The sequence below is a fragment of the Trichoplusia ni genome, chromosome 12 (assembly GCF_003590095.1).
Source record: "Trichoplusia ni isolate ovarian cell line Hi5 chromosome 12, tn1, whole genome shotgun sequence".
NCBI lineage: Eukaryota > Metazoa > Arthropoda > Insecta > Lepidoptera > Noctuidae > Trichoplusia > Trichoplusia ni.
Window position 1 is genome coordinate 13547543 of NC_039489.1, and position 20820 is coordinate 13568362.

The 20820-nt window shown below is 33.4% G+C and overlaps 1 protein-coding gene across 2 annotated transcripts in view; it reads left to right on the forward strand.

Moving 5' to 3' along the window:
* The window catches only part of LOC113499697 (homeobox protein engrailed), a 92418-nt gene that overhangs the window by 1336 nt on the left and 70262 nt on the right, over window positions 1-20820 (forward strand). Inside the window, exon 1 of one of the 2 annotated variants that reach the window (XM_026880263.1) lies at window positions 19577-19996. The exons of the other annotated variant lie outside the window; for it this stretch is intronic. The gene's annotated coding sequence lies outside the window, so the exon portion shown is untranslated. Of the gene's footprint in view, window positions 1-19576; window positions 19997-20820 lie in introns of those variants that run through there. 2 annotated transcript variants of the gene reach the window in all.

Below are 20820 nucleotides of genomic sequence, written 5' to 3' on the forward strand. Positions count from 1 at the left end.
TAATTGATAGCTACTTATTTAATGGACACGTATAATCTGTGTGCCGATTAAAATGTTCGTCGTATCGTTAGAGGCACTTTGGAATATTTTCCTAGGGTGTCAGGTGCGGATTAGTTCAGATAGTGAAGATAATACTACACGACTTATCTGTGACTTGTTGAAAGCATTGTAATTAGGCTGTGAGTGGACTCGCTGTCATTGCGTTTAATGGAATGGAAGAGCTTATTGTTTTTTTGGTTTGTTTGATTATGTCCTGACCTGTCGATATAAATGAATCTTTATATTTGACATGTGTATCGATAGCTAAAAAGCTATTTGGATTGATTGAGGTTGTAACAAATGGATTTCGTTGTTTTGATTTGTAGATTATTCTAGGGCAGAAATATTGATCTACGTCAAGGCGGAATGAAATTCTAAAAAACTTATATTAGGCTTCTTAAGTAATCCTAACTTTCTGTTAAAGGTAATAGTAAGCAGAACGGCTCTTTATTACACTAGTCATGTGTTTGTGGAAAGAAGCAATCATAGCATCCATTCATCTAAGATCGATGGACCCAATAACGAGGACATCTAAAAGGACGCAAGAAGTTGACACAGGCACGGATAAATAACAACACCATACCAAATACCAGTAAACAAGGTGAACATAATTCACGCCTGTCGGTCGGCTTCGCGTCGGCGTCCCGTCGGCGTCGCGGCGGCGTCTTCCGCACGCGTCCGTCTCTCAAAGCGATGCCTCTTCAAACACAAAGCGAGGGATCTCGTACCTTCCTGTTTCGCCTTTCGCCCTCTTTCCTCCGTAATTAATGAGAAGAGTTTTTCTACCTTTTGTTGCTGCAGGAAGGGTGGCTAATTGTCTCTAATTAATTGGGCCTGGGCGTATTTTTAAACCCCTTTTATTCCCTTTGTCTGTTATACGTTTCGTTCAAATAGAGCGGTCGACAATTGCCGAGTTTACCCTGATTCTGAGTTTGGGAGTTAATTGGTGGCCCCTTGTTTTTGTTTGCTTAACTTGCTTATTATTTTTGGTAATCGTATTTATTATTTTCGGTTCTTTAGAATTATTTCTAAACTATGGAAAGGCAAAAGATGTTAGCGAAGCGTGAGCTTTATTCCTTTACGATAAATAATTTGTTCATATTATGAAATAGATAATTAGATAGTCGATTATGGTTTCGATCAATTGTGTCATATCTTTAGGCCTCATTATCCAGACATAATACTAGTAAATAAATCACGTGTGACACCTGCGTTTTATAAACAAATTAAGATTAAAAGATATTTGACAACAAAGATATTAAATAACAATAACGATATAAATAAATAAGAAGTGTGACATGTACAATGTAACTTCAACTAGTAACTGTTGTATTTCGACATGCTACAAAAGAACTTGGTACATTCCTTCCAAGAAAAAATAATTTAAATTTTATTAAATAATATATGTAGTTTTGATTAAAGCCCTGTTGAATGACACTAAACACTTCTGTTAAAACTTACATAAAGATAGATTTAACTTGACGGGCTTTTTAATTGTGGCTCAGATAAAAGTAATCTGAGAAAGTATATAATCTTTGACTTAAGCCACAGATTAGCTTTAAGTACAGTCAGCGCCAAATCAGGGTGTGCTGGACTAGTGATTCTGCAATTTTTTCTGCACTTCGGATTTTTGGAAATCGCCATATTGGTTTTAGTATCAATCCTATATTAGAACTGACAGCTGACTGCTGGGCCACTTGCAGATAATTATATTACTTTACTGGTCCTTATAACCAATAGCTTGTTAAAGCTTACACTTGAAGCGGTTGCAATTGTGGAAGAGAGACAACTGTCTACATGTAGCGCTCTATCTCACTTACTCCACGATGTTTTTGTAGTGCCAGAAACTTGCCAGAAATAATATCATACGTCAATCAATCTTTTGTCACATTAGATATGTCAATTGATAACGGCATTTGTTTTCATGGTTGTTGTTTTTCTAGAAGATCTGTTATTAATTTCTATTGTTGCTAATTGTTACCCACGTGACTAAAACTTTACAATTTATCCTTATAGAAATAACAACTTAACGATAACATTTATCTTTTTAATGTTGATGTAATGTAGCTTTATTAATTACTATTCACTTGCGATTAGATTAGCTTGCGCTAATTATCCTAGTGTGTTTGTCAGTCTGTCAGATTACGTGCAGTTTATTTATTAACGTATTATTGATCGCGGCTGTGATATTGCTTTTTAGCTTACTTTTAATAATACTTGGTCATTACATAGTCTTGAAGATAGGAGGGATTAGTTGGTTAATAAAGGCCATTGGATACTGAATTGTTTTTAGGAGGAGTGGTTCTCAATATCAATAGTTTTTAGTAAGAGCTTATACACTAGTAGATACAGATATATTTATAGAGTTATTTTTAGTTTTTCACTTTGTAGACAATCTTCCTGGTAGCCTGGATCTGGTTCAATAAGATACAAAAAAATAAGTCAAATTAAATTTCCTCATTTTATTTCAGAAATGAATACTTACCTGATTACTTGTCGAAACTTAAATGATCATTGTAAATATAATTATAATCATCAGAATACTACCCGTTCCTAACTTTATTTGTAAATTTCTTATCCCAAGAAACCGTTGACCATTTTGGGTACTAACGATTTCTACCTTCATCTTTGTGGGATTGACTTTTAATTAATCGTTCGATTCTTAATCGTTATTAAAAGGTTAACAAAGAAATGAAGATCGGGGGTAATCGGTTATACTTGGAAATAATAATTGCTGAAGAACCGCTTTCGGGTTGCGATGGTTTCAAAGGAGACAAGATCATTTGAATTAGATGTTTTTGGGTTCCGTAAAGAAATGGAACCCTATTACAGAGGCTCTGCTGTCTGGCCGTCTGTCCGTTAGTCTAATAACATTCTACTTACGATAATCATCTATTACTGTTGCTGCTCTACTAAATAACAAGTGCGAGTTGAACTCGCGTGAAGAGGGTTCCGTACGATGTTACCTATCATGTTTTTGGAGTTAAAAAATACGTTCTCCCACACATTCCACCTGCAAATGTAAGTTGGTATGCACAATATTGAGTGATTTACCATGTTATTTTAATATCATGGACTTCTTATAGGTTTTCCTATAATCTATAAGGAGAAAACTAATTTCTGTATTTTTTCAAAATTTTAGGTTCAGTAGTTTCGGAGATAAGGGGGGGGGGGAATGGTCAATTTTCGTCTATTTTCTTGAATAACTTGGAAACTATTTATTTTAAAATTACAAAAAAATACATTTAAGATTTTCTCAACAAGACCTTTCATTTGATATGCAACACGATGCAGTTTTCAGATTTTTTTTTTTAATTTTCCCCTTCCCCCCCAAAAATGACCCCCTATATACAGATTTCATCTGCTCACGTCACACCTCTGTGTTTGGGTCACAGGAATTGATATGTGTACCAAATTTCAACTTAATCGATCACATAGATTCGGAGATAATTGACTGTAAGCGACGGACGGACAGACACACGAGTGATCCTATAAGGGTTCCGTTTTTGTATTCAGACGTACGGAACCCTAAAAATAAAGGTTAAACAATTTTTCGAACCGTCCAAACGGTTTACTAATTAGTTAGCTTCTTTTTAATGTATTTAGTCTAATTTACATTATTTGTTGTTGTTTCAATGGAAACGTAATTCATTGATACCTTATTATTATACTTATTTGTTAGTTATCAAATTTTACTATTCACCAAAATCAAAACAGTCATTTTTGACTCGAAAACTACAAAAAACATTACCATTTCTAATATCAGTTGAAATTACACTTTACTACTATTATTATTATGTTACAACTCGAAGATTACTTAATGAAAGTGACGTAAAACTAAATCAGATTAACTGCTAAATTGCATTAAACTGTTTATCGCTTCATTAAACAACGAAAACGTTCGGACGATGTTGTTAAAGTCAGCGTTACAACCCAAAATCGACCACCGACCCGTACTTATTACTGAAACAATATCAATTACTGCTTTTGTACGAAGCGATCTTGATCAGGTGTAGTAAAACGGGCAATGGATGGCGGGCGAAAGGGAAAGTCGTTGTGTTTGGGTCACAATGCCACTGGATTCGAGAATTGGTGGACAGAAGCCTGAATCGATATAGATAATGGGCGATTACTTAGAGTGAGTTGACAACCCTACGGAATTGTAGGGAGGGGACTGGACTATCGATGTTGTTGTGGTTTTGGGTTTTTGGAAGCTGTAAGTTGCTTGTATCTTTAGTACTTATTTTTTTGTTTGTGATAAACCTTACTGATTACAGTTAATTTCATAATAATATTGAAATGAAACTACTTTCGCTGTTTAATTTTAGATTTTAGTTCCCGACGTTTCGACACCTATCCGTAAAAGTAGTTTCATTTCAATATCTAACATTCGCGTAAACCATTCATAGTAATGTTTTATTTCAATAATAGGCGAAATAAACTTAAGCTTATTTTTTACTACCGATTACTTAGATTACCTATACTAATTGAAGTGATCCGGTATTTATTATTAATTCACTACCAAGATAACAAAGTCCATCGTTCACATTTTTGTTATTGAACCATCGGTTATGTAATCACTTATCAGTTTATCTTAATCACAGGATTAGGCCGTGTGGTATATATTTCTTTAGTTCTCCCTGACCATATGTTATTAATTACCTTATTATTTCAATGTTTTTATCTCCCCGAGGTCCACATTTTAATAAAAAAACTGTGAACTATAAAGAAAACCACTACTATCTGTCTTGAAAAATATAAGAATTATATTTTTTTATCGATAATCGATATCAGTTACAAGTAATTCCATCCCTTCCGCTATCTTCGCAAGTATTGTATTGATTTTGAGTCTATTTTCGTTCGGCCCACCTGTGTAGCAAGCGACTAAATATAAAAGTCATGCCTTGTTAGCAAAGTCGTTCTAACCTCCTTACATCGAGATATGGTCGGTTTATCATTAGATGACACATCATTTCATATTGCCCTTTGATATATTGAACTCGAGAAAGTATTAGGTTGTATCCCGTTGTGATAAGGTTCAGTTTCGCGTGGCTGTTCCTTTGATATTTCAGCGCGGTTTTCTTGTTTTTGTATGTAATCTGTTTATGCGTGTTTGATGTGGAATATGTATCTTTATTTAGATAAAGGTTACGTTATTTGCGGGAATTGAATAGAATAATGGAATATTTCCATGTCTGTTGTTGTAAGTTATTGTCGGGGTAATAAAATCAATCTTTTAGTCTCTGGGAATGCTTTTGCAATATGCCTTAACAGTTAAGGGTTTTTTATCAGTCGACATGGAGATTATCCGATGGAGTAGCTCGTGGCTAAGCTATAACCGCATATGTGATTCGATCACAGGTTAAGCTATGCTTGACGCGGTTGGTATAAAGATGGGTGACCATCTTTGTCATAAATTGTGGGTCCCGGCTGTTATTCCTACATCTTTGACAGTCGTTACAGGTAGTCAGAAGCTTGAAAAAGTTTGACAGCCAGTCTAACGAAGGGGTGTCGTGTTGCCCAGGTAACTGGGTTGAGGAGGTCAGATAGGCAGTCGCTCCTTGTAAAGCACTGGTACTCAGCTGAAACCGGTTGGACTGGTAGCCGACCCTAACACAGTTGGGAAAAGGCTAGGCCGATGATGGAGATTATCCGATAAGCAGTAATAGTTTAGCTGTAAGACTGTTGAAGTGCCTAGTCAAGGGTCATAGGTTCGAATCCCGGCAGGCACAATGTCTTTTCGAATTTATGGGGCGCTTTAAACTGTGTCAAAGTCATAATGTATATCTAACAAGACTTATTAAAATAATCTTTCAAATCTTTCATGAATAATAATATGTTAAGAAAACTATCTTTAACTCTATTTATATTTCTCTCCGAGCTATTTTTCTTCTTCAGTACAAATACAAGAAAGAAAAAGAGAATAGAGACAAAAAAAATATTTTTACACAAATCTGTTTCTTCCCAACTGTAAAGGTAAAAGGTACTCAAAATTGTTCGTCGAGGACAGCACTGTCCTGGCTCGAATTGATTTCCGTCTAGCTATGTAAAGGGCTGTTCACACACGTGGCTTATCTACATTAAATGTTACAAAAAATTCTGGGCATTATTTTAAGTGTGATGTCTGAGAAAGTACAATGTTATCAAGACATAGACGGTACAAGATTGCTAAATAACTATTGTTAATTGTGGAGATAAAATAAAGTGATTTTCATGTCTAATCTGTTCAGTTACGTTTTCTATAAATGTTATAATATGTTTCAAATGTTTGCTTAATTTATTGAATTATGAAATGAAATTGAGAGCTTAAATCAATTTATATTTCACAGGTCTTTAAATAACTGTGTGGATTTTAAAATTGTTATCGGCCGATCCTTTTTCCAATCTCTGTGATAAGAATTGACTAAAGCAATATACATGATGACAGGGTATAAAAATAAATATATGTTAGTCAGTTTATTTGGTAGATAATAATTTTGCAAATTTAAAAAAAAAATATTCATAATGATGTTGATTAAATGATCAATGTATGAGAGTGGATACTATATCATTATGACAGAGCACAAAAGGAATACAATTGTCAGGTGCAGTTTTCATTATTCTTACCTTCTAAGATAAAAAAAGAGCATGAAAAGTATTTTTTTAAAACAGCAACATTACTATGCCTCTTACTTATCTAAATTAATCTTGACATCTCGATTTTGAAAAAAACGTCTCAGAAAAAGGATCTAGAAGTTGATCTACCTGATCTTTGCCTAGTTTAAATCATTTATTTTCCAAAAGAAAACTATTTAGCCCGTCAAGCAGATTTCCCAAAAATTTTGAATAAGCTAGTATTTTTTTATTTTATCAGATCATTAAAAAGTTGGAAGATTAAAATCACAAGATTATGAAATATATGGTAGTGGGGGCTAGTTACAACACTACTAGTAAAAAAAAACATTCTGGCAAGTGACGTCACACGACATTTTAAATCACTATATTCCCTTCATTTTTGTTTACGTCATAAAATAAAAATACGTATAATATAATTTTAAATCTGTAAAACAGATTAAGTACCTAGTTTTTTATTTGTCTTACGGGGTATTGAAATAAGAAAACATAACAGTAGTATCTGACAGTAAGAACAATTCCAACAGAATCTTTACTGTGTATAAACTCTTGCCGACTCACCTACCCCTCCCCCCCTCCCGAAGCTCGGAGGTATCGCCTGACGTGCCCACGGGGCTTCAACCCTTCAGATAACTTATAAATGTATGAAATAATATTAAAAATAGGTCAATAACACAACTTGAACATTACTTTGTAAAGGGAATGCTTTAAAAAGAAAACATTGCGTAATGATTGTTTATTTATCTATACTTACTTACTTATGAGCTTTATATATAAAGCTGAAGAGTTTGTTTGTTTGAACGCGCTAATCTCAGGAACTACTGGACCAAATTGAAAAATTATTTTTGTGTTGAATAGACCATTCATCAAGGAAGGCTTTAGGCTATAAACTATCACGCTGCGACTAAAAGGAGCGAAGATACAATGGAAAATGTGAAAAAAAAACAGGGCGGGTATAAATCGTAACTTATATTTTCTACCCACGGGGACGAAGTCGCGGGCAACAGCTAGTTCAGAATATTTGTGCAGTTTAACTGAGATTCCAATCTGATTCATGACTATTCTGGTTACGAAGAGATCTTATACATATTTTCCTGAAAGCGATTTCACTGAATGGCTTGTGTCGAAGACTACATTCCCTAGCCATTTAGGACTTACTATCATAAATTAATAATTGTGTAAGCGAGACACCACTTTACGCCGTCATTCCGTCTCGCTTCTGCACTCGCAATTCATTTTATAAAATGCTAGCTAAGTAAACTAGTATGGCATAATAAATAAGAAACAGATAGAATAAGACCTGAACTGTATCAGTCAATAATAATAAACCCGTTTAATGGGTGTCGCTAATTGCGTGCACACTTTACAACTAATGCGTCCTATACGCATGATATGACTTGATGGGATATGGAGGGATCTGTTAGTTTTATATTATTCTAATTAAGCACTTTATCTATATATTTTATGTTGCATTTGATTATTGAAGACTATTTAACTGGGCTTGATGGTTTTACCCAGTGCCAGCTCTAAGAGATTGCAAAATTCATTCTTAACAAACGTCTTTCAGACAAAACATTCAGGACCACATTAAAAAACATAAACATTAAGGAAAGTAATCATTGTCTGGCAGGGGGTTTCACAAACATTCAAATCACATGTACAAAGACACGTAGACCTCAGGACAACTATTTTTTTATTACAAAAATGCTTGTCTTACGCGGGCATCGATCACGCGACACGTCATGCTCAGTAGGTTTGACTTGGTACCCTCATCCTCAACCTAACATGAAACTACAAAACTGATCATACTTGTCCAAAGAGTTCAATAATTACTTGTTAATATTTAAGTCTGTGTGTGTGTGTGTGTGTGTATATTTAAACCAGTGCCATGTGTGTTGTATTAAACTGTTGTTTGAATAATGAATAGAATCGATAGCTGCAATCGGACAAGGATACACGATACAAGGTATCACATTGATCGTCGTTGATTACCGCGAAATAGAGCCGTTAAAGGTTAAGGTGGTGGAAAGTGCGGGGTAACAACTTCTATTCTACTTAATTCGTATTAAAATTTTAAAGTAAGTTTGTTTCATAGACTCCTATTTAGGAGACGTCATCGTTGACTGTCCATTGTTTTTTTTGAGCCGGTTGTAAAGAATTAATTTGAACTTTTGATCAGTCAAACATCGTCGGTAACTAAAAAGAATGTGGGAAGGCAACTCCCACATTATTATAATTAATCTATGTGACGCGTGGGCTTTTACAAACATTCAAGTCACTTGCACAAAGACACCCAGACACAGGACAAGTATTCGTAGACCAGAATAATACTTTTTCTACGCGGGGATCGAGCCCGCAACACAGCGCGCACAATGAGTTTAGCGTGGTGACCGCCGTTGCCGGTTCGTGTCCTGCCTGAAGTAATTTTTCCTACGCAATATTCATAAAAGTTAAATAATATTATGTATTCAAGTATAGATTTATAGTAAATCTCTACATTGCATCAACAAGGCCTTCATAGTACGTAGCAAGTAAATAACAAAAACGTAACTTCATTGACTTAGGTTGCAAGAGGTTTAATAAATATTTTACGGGCCCCTACTTACGTAAAGGGTTTCTATGATTTTTATAGCGCTCGCTACCTGAGAGACTCGTAAACTATAGACTTGACTTTCCATTAATAAATTATTAGCCCCATAACTGTTGTACAAAGGATATTGAACCTTTAACACTTATTTTAAGGTGGTGTTTAGATTGGTAGGTATTTGTAACTGGAAAAGTAAATGTCCTTTGTTTAATTATGTTGTGTTTAGTGAAATATGTTGGTAATGGCTTATTTAAACTGTGTTTTAATGGAGGATAGTTCCCAGTTTTGTCGGTTGGGAATGACAAATGGACGCGTTTAGTTGTTCAACGACTTTGTCTGGTGTAGAATTATAACAAGAGTGTCACAAGATATTTAAAAAGCGTAGTGCGTTTGAATACACAAAATGTATTCATGAAATACAGTAGGTAACGTCTTTTATAAATCCCCATATCCTTATCAAACTATGGAACTATTTATCAGAAAAATATACACAAATAGTCCAAACATATCCCTTCTCCAAGCACGACAAACATAAAATTCAATAAACACACATACTTTCATAACAGAATGCCAACACAAACATTAAAAACCTCGTCACGCGAGGCGAGTGACACAAACCCCCTAATTTTATGAGCGCCTGGTATTTTAAAGCGGGATCACAAAAATGCGTGATAAAGACATCTCGAGGCTATTAAAGACCTTTTTATACATCTATACATCGTTTATAGGGTTTTTTGTGAGTTCAAGTGATTAACAGAATGGTCGTCTTAATTGCCCTTCCTTAATTGTTTAAAGGGACGTTTTTATGTTGTCCGGAATGCAATGAATTTTTGATTGACGTTGGTGCTACCTGACTGGTTGTGATTGAGTGAGAGTTGCTGGTTCTCGGGCTTTTTGATGTCGTTTGATTTGTTTCGGTTTGTTAAAAGGTTATTTTTGTTGTAATCTGTTAGAGGAATGGATGTAGGGAGTTCGAATTCGAATGTAAAATGATTTATTTTGATTAGTATTTGATCTGTATAATATCTGCCTGTGTGTGTGCCAGAGCTAAGCGGTCCCTTCATAGGATAAAGCAAGTTGCAAAAGCAGAATTCAATATTCGATATAAAGTATACTTTATTTGCTTTATTGAATTAAAGAACAGAAAAAACGGGTCGTGGGGCTCTAGGGACCGGGACCGCGGTCCCATATTCCACCTATAGATACAATAATTATTTTAGAGTAGTATCTTGGGACCACAAATAAAAAAGTAAAGTAAGTCTTACGAAAGTACGGTCAACCAAATAATTTTGAATTAGTATAAATAAAACTATTTTTATTAAATGATAAATTGTCTTTTATTTCTAAAATCACAGCTTTCTATTCGAATAAAAAAATATGTAGGTACTCATTAAGAACTGTAATTATATAATTATAGAAACATAATATGTTTTAAAATTAAATACATCAATTTAATTAAAAAACATTTATGTTTTTATCCACGCAATTGCACGTAACAACCTCTTACCTAAATTTAACGTTCAAAATAATAATTAACTTTACAGCCTTAGTTAGCACCCGGAAGCAGTCTTTTAAATCTTTGCTCTAATAAAATAATGACAATTGTCTTAACTTAAAAATAATCAACAGCATAATAAACAACAACATAAAACCGCTACCTATTAATATGTATAAAATCAGTCTCGCATACATGCTAATAATTATTTGAATATAATCAACAGCCTCGAACTTAATAATAAACATTTCGATAGTATAAAATAACTTTGCATCAGTCTCATAAGTATTGACAATAATTGTGTTACTTATTAGCTTTAAAATCTTAATTTTTCAAGACAATGACCAACACTTATCTGGTGATTAAACAATTCCTGTAATGTCAGTATGATCTTTTCTTTAATCGTTTTACTTTCCGGAGATCTTTTGGAAATATTTGTGGAAGTTTGAAGTTTTTTCCAGTAAAAGATACTGTCTTTTCTAATACCCTCCAAAAATTGCACAATATTTGGTTTTGGTTTTAAAAATTTTTTTACGTGGTTATTCCAAGCTTCGACAATATTATTAGTTACGTGATCTTCGCCATAACTACACCATAAAGTTGAAAAAATATCGTTTTCTAGCCACGTGTTGACGAAATAGTCATTAAATGATGTTATTTCACTGGTTCTCGGACAATCTTCCATGATGTAAAGCCATCCTTCACTGGTTAAATGTTGCGGGAGATGTGCAAGTGCTGAACACAACTTTACATGTACTTTTCCAAGTTTAGATTTGGTTACACCCAACTGCTTCGCTTTTCGCCATAAACATCGTGTGAAATGGAAAAGACAACCTAGTATCTTCACACCTGGGATAATGCTTCGCAGTGCTAATATAGCGGATACTTCAAAATCCATACTTATTTTCGATGGGTTCCACTGAGGTATACGAGCCTTGATCAATGAAAAAAGAATTTCGTAAGTTGCACGGGTTTTGTCCGGTAAAAGTATGTATAGTATTGGAACTACATTGACAAAAGAATTGTTACTTCCAATATCTGCATGCATTGTGTACAGCTGATAAAAATTTTTCTGACACAGCTTAAAAGTGCCATCAATGAAAAAGTGGCTAGATTCGGATAGGTACTTCAACATCTCTTCATTGCAAAAAATCAAAATTCTTTTATTTTTGTGTTTATAATCCGCAAATAATAAATTTTCATATCTTTTAGGAATATCGATATCCACTGCTTTTTGAAACTCTATCTTTTTGACTCCCAATGCCGTATTTCTTTTCTTATATAATGTTTTCTTGCGGTTTTCAAATAATGGAATTGGTGTGACGAGATCCAATCCTGCGTCTTTTATTCTGTCCATAGTCTCTTCAAAAATAGTTGACACTGGTGTTGTAACATTCTGCTGTATATTTTTTAAACATAGCTTCATCTCAGATTCTATTGTAAGCTCTGATATATTTTTTGGAGGGTGAGTGTGGTTGTCACTTTCGTGGACAATTGATTCGTTTAATATTTTTATAGTGGCGTTGCAAATATTCTTTTTTCGACACCTCCATAAATCTGATCCATCTTTGTTTGTTCTCTTACGTAAATATTCATAATCGTTTCTAAACAAAATTTGATCTTTGATTTTGAAAGAGACGTTTGTATGATAATAATCTTTCGATGTCGATGGCTGATTTTCATCCATATTGAAGGTGTGGATAACTAAAATATACAAAAACATATTAATAATCTACATTATATTTTTATGTTCGCATTTATAATTATTTAAAAGGTAATAAATATATTAAACACTGTTACAGTGGTAAAATCTCAATATGTTTAATTGTTTACGTAACGAATTCAATACATTTTCAACAGATACTGTGCACTGAGTGAGCTTTAGTAATAAGGTACATGACTTTTACAAATTGATAAATATATATGTAATAATAATATGTATATACTTATTTATATTTAGAGGTCACTTAATGCACACCCCCAGAAAATTATTTATTTCTAAATTAAAAAGAAATGACATACACTTACCTTTTTTTATTAAAACACTGCGAGCACTTACACTAAGTACTCGTTTGTCACACTTCACACTTAAAGATGCATCGCGAAGACTGCTCATTTAGATAAGCATTCCTGTTATTAGAACTCGTTAACCTTGACAAAGGGGTGTGATTGGTCAAATAGCAACCCGTGATGCTTTACTATGAAGCGAGATAGACTAGATGTGTGGGAGAGAGATAGCACTACCTGCCTGCAAATATTATTATGCACACTTGTCTTTTTCTGTCCTATTAAATAATTATGAAAGTACATACTTATTTTGTAACTTTATTAAAGAATTGTTTTGTGAACTGTACTTTAACTTCTTTTTTTTTATGCGGTCCACAAATACTACTAAAAAATAAGTATTTAATTGATAGGTGGAATTCGGGACCGCGGTCCCGGTCCCAAGAGCCCCACGACCCGAAAAAACGCGACATTGCACTTGTATTTAAAGAATATTCATATGTGTGTAACATATTAAATTCATAAAAGTAGCATTACACAACAAAATAAAAAAAAGAAATTAACTCAAATATAATGTGTAGTGCAACTAGGATATTAAGATATAATTAATTAAATAAATCATTATATAACCAATAACTTATCTATATAGCTAAATAGTGAGCTTAATCAGTTGTAGTGATAACATCCCTCCCATGTACAGCGGAGGCTTAATTTTACGGCTTCTAATGTAATTCTTAATGTTCCCCCGCGTTATGTTATTATGTCGGACCTCTCAATCCCGATGCTTTCCATTTTATACCCGCATTTTATTGTCACCCTATCATACAGGGTGATTCTTTTAGGAAAGAGATTTGTGCGTTCAAGCGGAATTGAGACATGTCTGAGATTTAAAAATGGAGGAATTTAAATGGTGTTTATAAAGAATGTTGGGGGAATTCGTGAGATGTAAAGAGAATAGAAAGAGAAGATTTTTTAACATGTATTTTAGGGTAAAATAAATATTATATTTGTTTGAATTGTGATGTGATGATGAAAAAGCAAAATCGTAACTTAAATACTTAGGAATTCAAATATTACACTTTATTATATTATTTTGAATCCTCAAAAAATAATACTTTACTGTCATATAAAAAAATATATTGAAATCTTACACAAATTAATTCACCTCCAAAAAAAAAACCAAACAAACATTAATTAAGTCATCAAACCATTACCTATGCCAACAGCCTGTATATAATATAAGAAACGAACACAAAAACTTATCAACAATAATATTAAGTATTATAAGTTATGTCTCGCGTCGCGTTTTATTGTATCGTTAAGTTCTATCGGCGCTACTAGTTTATGGCTTTGTCAGAGTACACTCAATTCTAACCGACATCATTATATTTGACTTTATTTCGATTTTGATAATGTTACTTGAGGGTAGTTGTGGTTTAGTGTGAATGTAGGGATATTTGAATATTTGTAAAGGCAAATAGTGCAGAAGAGAGATGTCAGTCAGATGTTAGTAGATCTAAGTGCCAAGTGGTTGTTTGAACTGAGGCGAGAATATGTTTTAATGCTGTTCTTAACTATAAGTTTAACTTAACTAAAGTAACTATAAGTTTAGTAACTGTAACTGGTGGAGGATTTCTTTTTGTGAAATAAATTTGATTAAAAGTTCAAAAGCTGTTAAAAATATGGTAAAATTAAATAAAAATATATTTATTTTTTGTACAAAACTCACGGTTTTGAAGTGAACGCCTTAAAATCAAAATTAACGACGTTTTCTAAATTTATATGGGTTTTAAGTCAATGGCGGTGCTTGTAAAAACATTATGGCCTATTCACATATCTCCCTGGGAGTAAATTCATAAACGTGCTCGGCTTACCAATTTTTTGCAACAGATCATTAAATTTATCTAAATTCTAAAGCAATAAGTACATAATTTTAGATTTATAAGTATGTTACATATCAATTGAGTTTTTTTGTTGAAGTTTTTTTACATACGTATTGAAACAAATAATACATTCAATCTCTAATGGCTGTTTAAATGAAAAAAAAATGAGCTCGGTTCACATTTTTTTCTTTACATCAAATTAAAACAAAGCAAATTTGATAAATATCTTATAAAAAAAATACATTTTCCTTTCTCTAAAAAATAGCTTTTCCATAAAAAGTAAAGAAAATCTCTCCATTGTTTCACCATTGTATCCATTATCCTAAATACAATATTCCATCCGCACTCGTAGCTCGTAGCAAGCGAGCCGTAGCGCTACGCCGCGGCGTAGACAGTAATCTCGCGTGACGTAGACATGTTTGTAAATACGCTAACCCTGTGTGCGCTCACAGCGTTTACAATATAATTGATTTAATGCAATTCCTGACGGTTATGGAAACATTAAATTTAATGTTGTTGTTCGACCCAATCGGGTTATAGCAATTTATGAGCTTTGTGTGTATAACTTAATTGATTGCTATAATTCTATTGTTTGAATTAGTGTAGGTGTTGTTGTATGTTAGTTAACACATATTGTCGGTTCGTTTTAACGCGAACTTTCGTGTTTATATTAATATAAATATTAATTTAGTTAATGAATAAGTGACGGTGCTAAATTAATTATTTGAATTGTAAAATAATTTTAGGTTAGTGTTAAGATTATAATTTTAATCTATTCAATTAAATTATATGAATATTTTTTTAAATAAAGGCTTTTTATAATTATAAGTTACAAACTATTTCTTTAATACATCATTTACGCAGTTTAGAAATTTAGATTTAAATGTAATATACTTCAGTGTTTATGATAAGAAGCCGTGTTTCGCAAAATTAACCTTACTGCCTTACAATAAGAATCACAATCAAATCGACACACAATGACAATTTACAACTAGACGGGACGCATATATACAGGTATAAGTGCAAATATTACTTGGTTCATTTAACTTCCCTTAAGACTTTTTCATTAAAAATTCAAATATAATCACAAATTAATAACCATAAAATATAATTGAAAAACGAAAAGCGAAAGGTTTCTCAGAGAGGCTCAGACCCAGTAGAAACCGGTAAAGACCGGTAACTGTAGTAAGTACTTCCTTTATAGAGGAAACTGTCGATTCATTAATATTCCGACTATTAATAGTTAATAAAATAACGTCGATTGAATGTTACCATAAAGTTAAGTCAATCGTTTGAAATAATTACATTTTGATGCGAGCGCTGATTAAAATTTGATTAAACATTTTAGGGTTAAGCGTTTTGGTGATGGATCGCGTTCCCAGGCCTGTGGCGGTGTTTATTGGTTTTCGTACATTTATGAGTGGGGGCAAGATTTTATTTTTATTTTATTTTATTTTTATACCCAGTACTTCAAACATTGCAATTAATTCGACCAATATCCGTGATATGAATAAATTTAAAAAATATAACCTATTGCTTTCATCATTGCCTTTCAGCCATAGGCTTGTGTTTTTTAAACTCACCTTAACAATATTCTGACATTTTGTAGACATCAATAGCAGTCCATTTTAATAATACTATGAGAGGCAGTACTCGTCCTCTACGGTAAGACTCTACAAAAGGCTATTTTAATACAATAATGTTTACACTTGCGTGGCTTCTGACCCCTGCCTTACGAAAAAGCCTCCCGTAGTCACGTTACCAGCAATAACGTACTTCCGGTCGCCATTTAACTACGTTACGTACCTTCCGGCCAATTTGTCCGTGCACCGGCTGGTGTTTGATGCACAAAGCCTTAATGTTACGTGACGTTCTTCATCAATTACGTCTGAAAGGCTTCTAATGTAGGTATAACGTATCTTCTCTGTACTGCGTCCAGGTCGTTATGCAATTTTCAAGAAGCGCTTTTAGGTAAAACTGTTTCCGTTATTTGTATTCAAAAATATTTTTTTGTATTTTTTCATCTATAAGAACAGAAAAATAATTATGCCCTTTTTTAAGTAATGTAATTCGTAAAAGTAACAAATTAAGTATAATCATATATATGCGGATATATGCGGACAACATCACATACATTGTTCTGAACCCAAAGTAAGTTGCTGAAGCACTTGTGTTATGGAATTCAGATACAACGAAGGTACCACAAACACCCAGACCTAAGACAATGTAAAATTGTGAATTTTTACATTGACCCGACCGGGGATCGAACCCGGGACCTCAGAGCTAGCGACACCTTGAAACCGGTGCTCACGCCGCTCGACCACGGAGGTCGTCAAAACCAAACTAGAACCAAAATATTTACGGTCGATACGAAATCACATGATTTATAATATTATACCTACAAACGCAGACACCGCACAAAAAACGCAAACCCAAACATCCAACTAATTCTCACAACACGGCTGTACAACACCACTTACATGACTGCTGAACCCATAGAGACCAGCCATGTTGAACTCCACGCAAAACTTTGCGAATCCCAACACTGGGCATGATTAAATTAACTCTTCAACTAATTAGAGACCGTCTAACGAAACAGTGTGCGTCACTTGCGCAAACAACTGTCGCTTAATTACTGTTATATTGTTATACGTTGTTATACAACAAGTGTAATATAACAGCCTGTAATATAACGTGTGTCGTTAATATTTCAAATGGATACATAGTAATAACAATGCGATGTGATGGCGGGCACACAATTAGGTTGTAATCTTCATACGGCGAATTCAAGTGCGGGTTTCGAATAAGTTAATTAATTAATAAAAAAAAACGTGTAAATAGTGTTAATTATTTTGTAATGTAATATAATCTATAGTAATATATAAGTTTGTTTGTTTGTTTGAACGCGTTAATCTCAGAAACTATTGGTTCAAATTGAAAAAATCTTTGTGTTGAATAGACCGTTCATCGAGGAAGGTTTCAGGCTATATACCATGCTGCGACTAATATGAGCGGGGATACAATGGAAAATGTGGAAAAAACAGGGAAAATTATTCATCTTCGAGGGCTTCCATTGAAAAATTCCTAACTTATCTTCTAACCACGCGGACGAAGTCGCGGGCAACAGCTAGTTGATTGATAATATCAATTAGACAATTAACTAGGATAATTTATTTTGATAATTAATAAAAGTTTTCCATTTGGGATTATGATAAGGTTATCAATTATATCCCTTTATTAATTGTAATGCGTCAATGTTGATACTTTTGTTTTTATTTCTGATAATAGTTCTTAAGTTTTTATTGGTATTTTTAAGATTCCTGTGATAGTCGTTGTCGAATGAAACAGATATAAGTTGTCGATAACATTTTCCTTGATAGTTTTATTATCATCATCATCATCATCATCATCATCACCCTATCGCAGTTTTATTATAATTGTTAGATAAAAAATATGTTTATGTACAGATCGATTATATAATTATGGCTATTTTAAGCCAAGTTATGTTAGGCTTGCTATAAAAATCGGTTACCTAAGGAATATCTATTTACAAAAAAGATCGCTCAGAAATCAAATTTATGGCGGCTCTAACCGTTGCTTCACTTCGAGTTTATTTTCATTGAGAAGAAGAAATATATATCTGTAAAAAAATAACCGACTAGCTATTACGGTTCATGAGTAACAGTCTGGTGACTGATGGACGGACAAACTAAGAAGCAGCAGAGCCTTAATAATTAAGTAGAGTGTAGGTTTTTAAATACATATAAAAGTATGATTATCATGACCTGAGTATAAATAATAAAGTCAGTTCACAACACTTAAACAAAAGAAACATTTCCTTATCCTTCAAATTAATGTGAGGCTTTCACCCTATTCTGTCGAACACATCTCACGTACACCGGACTGGCGCGCCTGTGTGGGTGTGCGTGTATGTGTGCGTTCTGTAATAGAGCGATGACGTGATTTCCTGCGCTGAGTTATTGCTACTGTACCGGCGCTAAATGCTTTATGCGACGTGACCTTGTACAGGAGTACCTTATTATTTATTGTGAATTTATTTGTTAGCAAAGGATTACTGTGTATGTTAATGTGAATAAACAATAAAAGTACAAGTGAAATATTTAGTGCTGGCGCTGCGATAAATTTATTTTTATCGATCGTCTTCTAAAACGCTATCTAAATATTGGGGTATTCCCCGGGCCGAACTATGTTCGCTACAAGATAACGTACAGTTTTCCGTGTGGACTTATGTATTATTGATGTGATACATCAAATACTAAGCTGGTATTATTTTTACAGCACAGAGTAAAGATAAATATTTTCCATTGTTACCGCACAATACTTTTCAATTATAGCAGCAATCAAATCCGCCTTATCGCGATATAAATGATACTAGATTACCAGTCATTGTCGATATTATAAATGTATTATTAATACTGTTAATCGAATATTTTACATGTTATTTATAATGTATAATGGAGAAATATTTAATCAATTTTGATATGTGAAATTAATGATGTAGATGTTTATGATAATTTTTATATCGCACAATTGGTTTTAATATTCTATGACGCCAACTGTATTAATTATACCTATATAGACGATAAAGCAAGGAAATGTAATTGGCAGATCTAATATCACTGATCAAGGAATCAATCGTATCTATTACTGTACAATTAGTTTGAAACTTTAAATCTGATTAGGTTAACATTCATTAGCATCTGAATGGGGGAATAGTTTTCTAGAACAGATCACCATGATGATTTATTTAAGTTGGACTTTTTGCTTTCTTTTCGTTGGCAACGATGTTGCGATGATGATTCCTTTAAGTCACTTTTAATCGTATTTCATTAAATAAAAATGGTAAAATATTTATCAAATAGGTACAACGACATTAGGTAAAACTATATTTACTGTCAAGTATTACAAACCTACAATTTATTAATAATCTTATAACAATCTATTGAAACAAACAACTTAACGTACAACTCACAATGCACAACAAACGCTCGTTCAAAGTCACAGCGCGCGTCCCCACCGAGGGGGTGGAGAAGGCAACAACTCATAAAATTAAGCGATTTGGATGTGAGTTAGTCTAACTGTGAGGATCGCCGAGTTAACAGTTCGCTAGCTATCTTCCTCGCACACGCACACGGGCGCGGCGTGTTCCGTCACACACCCACACAGATACGGTTCGCAAGTCGGGCCGCCAGTACAACGTCACGTCACTCGGACGCTTTACGTCTGCTATTGGTTCCGTTCCCGCCACAATGCGCTCTATCGGAAGTGTAATTGACGTTTGACATTTATGATCTGTGCCTATTTGTGTTTTTTTTTATTGAGTGTAGTGTTGTGTTGCCTGGATAACTTGTGTAGGTGAGTTGAAGTTTTTTGTGTTAAGTTTGTTTTGTTGTTTAAGTTAGTCTAAATAGTGTTTAAGTTATTTTTATTAAGTTTGATGATAATAACGTTAATGATTTGTTTTGTTATTGAAACATAGTAACGCTTGTCGGTATTTTTTTTTCAATTAAACTTGCTGTTGTTGTTGTTCTATTTCTTTTCAGTTGCTTTGTTTTTAAAAGTTTACGGGTGAAATGTACCTACTGTAATTTACTACGGACAGTATTTTAACTGACATTTATTTCTTTACAAGCCATTGTTTTATGATTGATAATTTAAGCCTAAGACATATTGCAGTATTTGAAACTTACAACAATTTTATGTTGATCAAAAAAGTATTTGTGCAGAGTTTAAAAGTTTTGAAGGTTATCATAATATTATATTGTTTTGTAAAAATAATACGGGCGTGTTTTGGCCCGCGACAAGACGATATTAATCCATAGAAATTCGTTATTCAAAATACATAAACAAAGAAAGTTGGCTATTTCAACTCTTTTTATTTATAATATTTTTTTTATAAATGTTTACTTACGCGTATTAAATATTCGGGATAGTCCGATTAGTCTCAGGAGTCGACCTGAGTCCTTAATCACGAGCTGCTGCGGCGGCGGGTTCCGCGATCTTATACAAGTCCTTTCTATTTAACATAAAAACACATGTTAATAAATTAGAACTTCCTCAACATGCATTAAAAAAGCAGAATAAATAATTTGGCCAAGATACACTCGGAACAAAAAAATGCATTTAAAGAAATGCTTTCTTTGTGAACAATCCTGTGAACTATTTAAATTGTATAAATT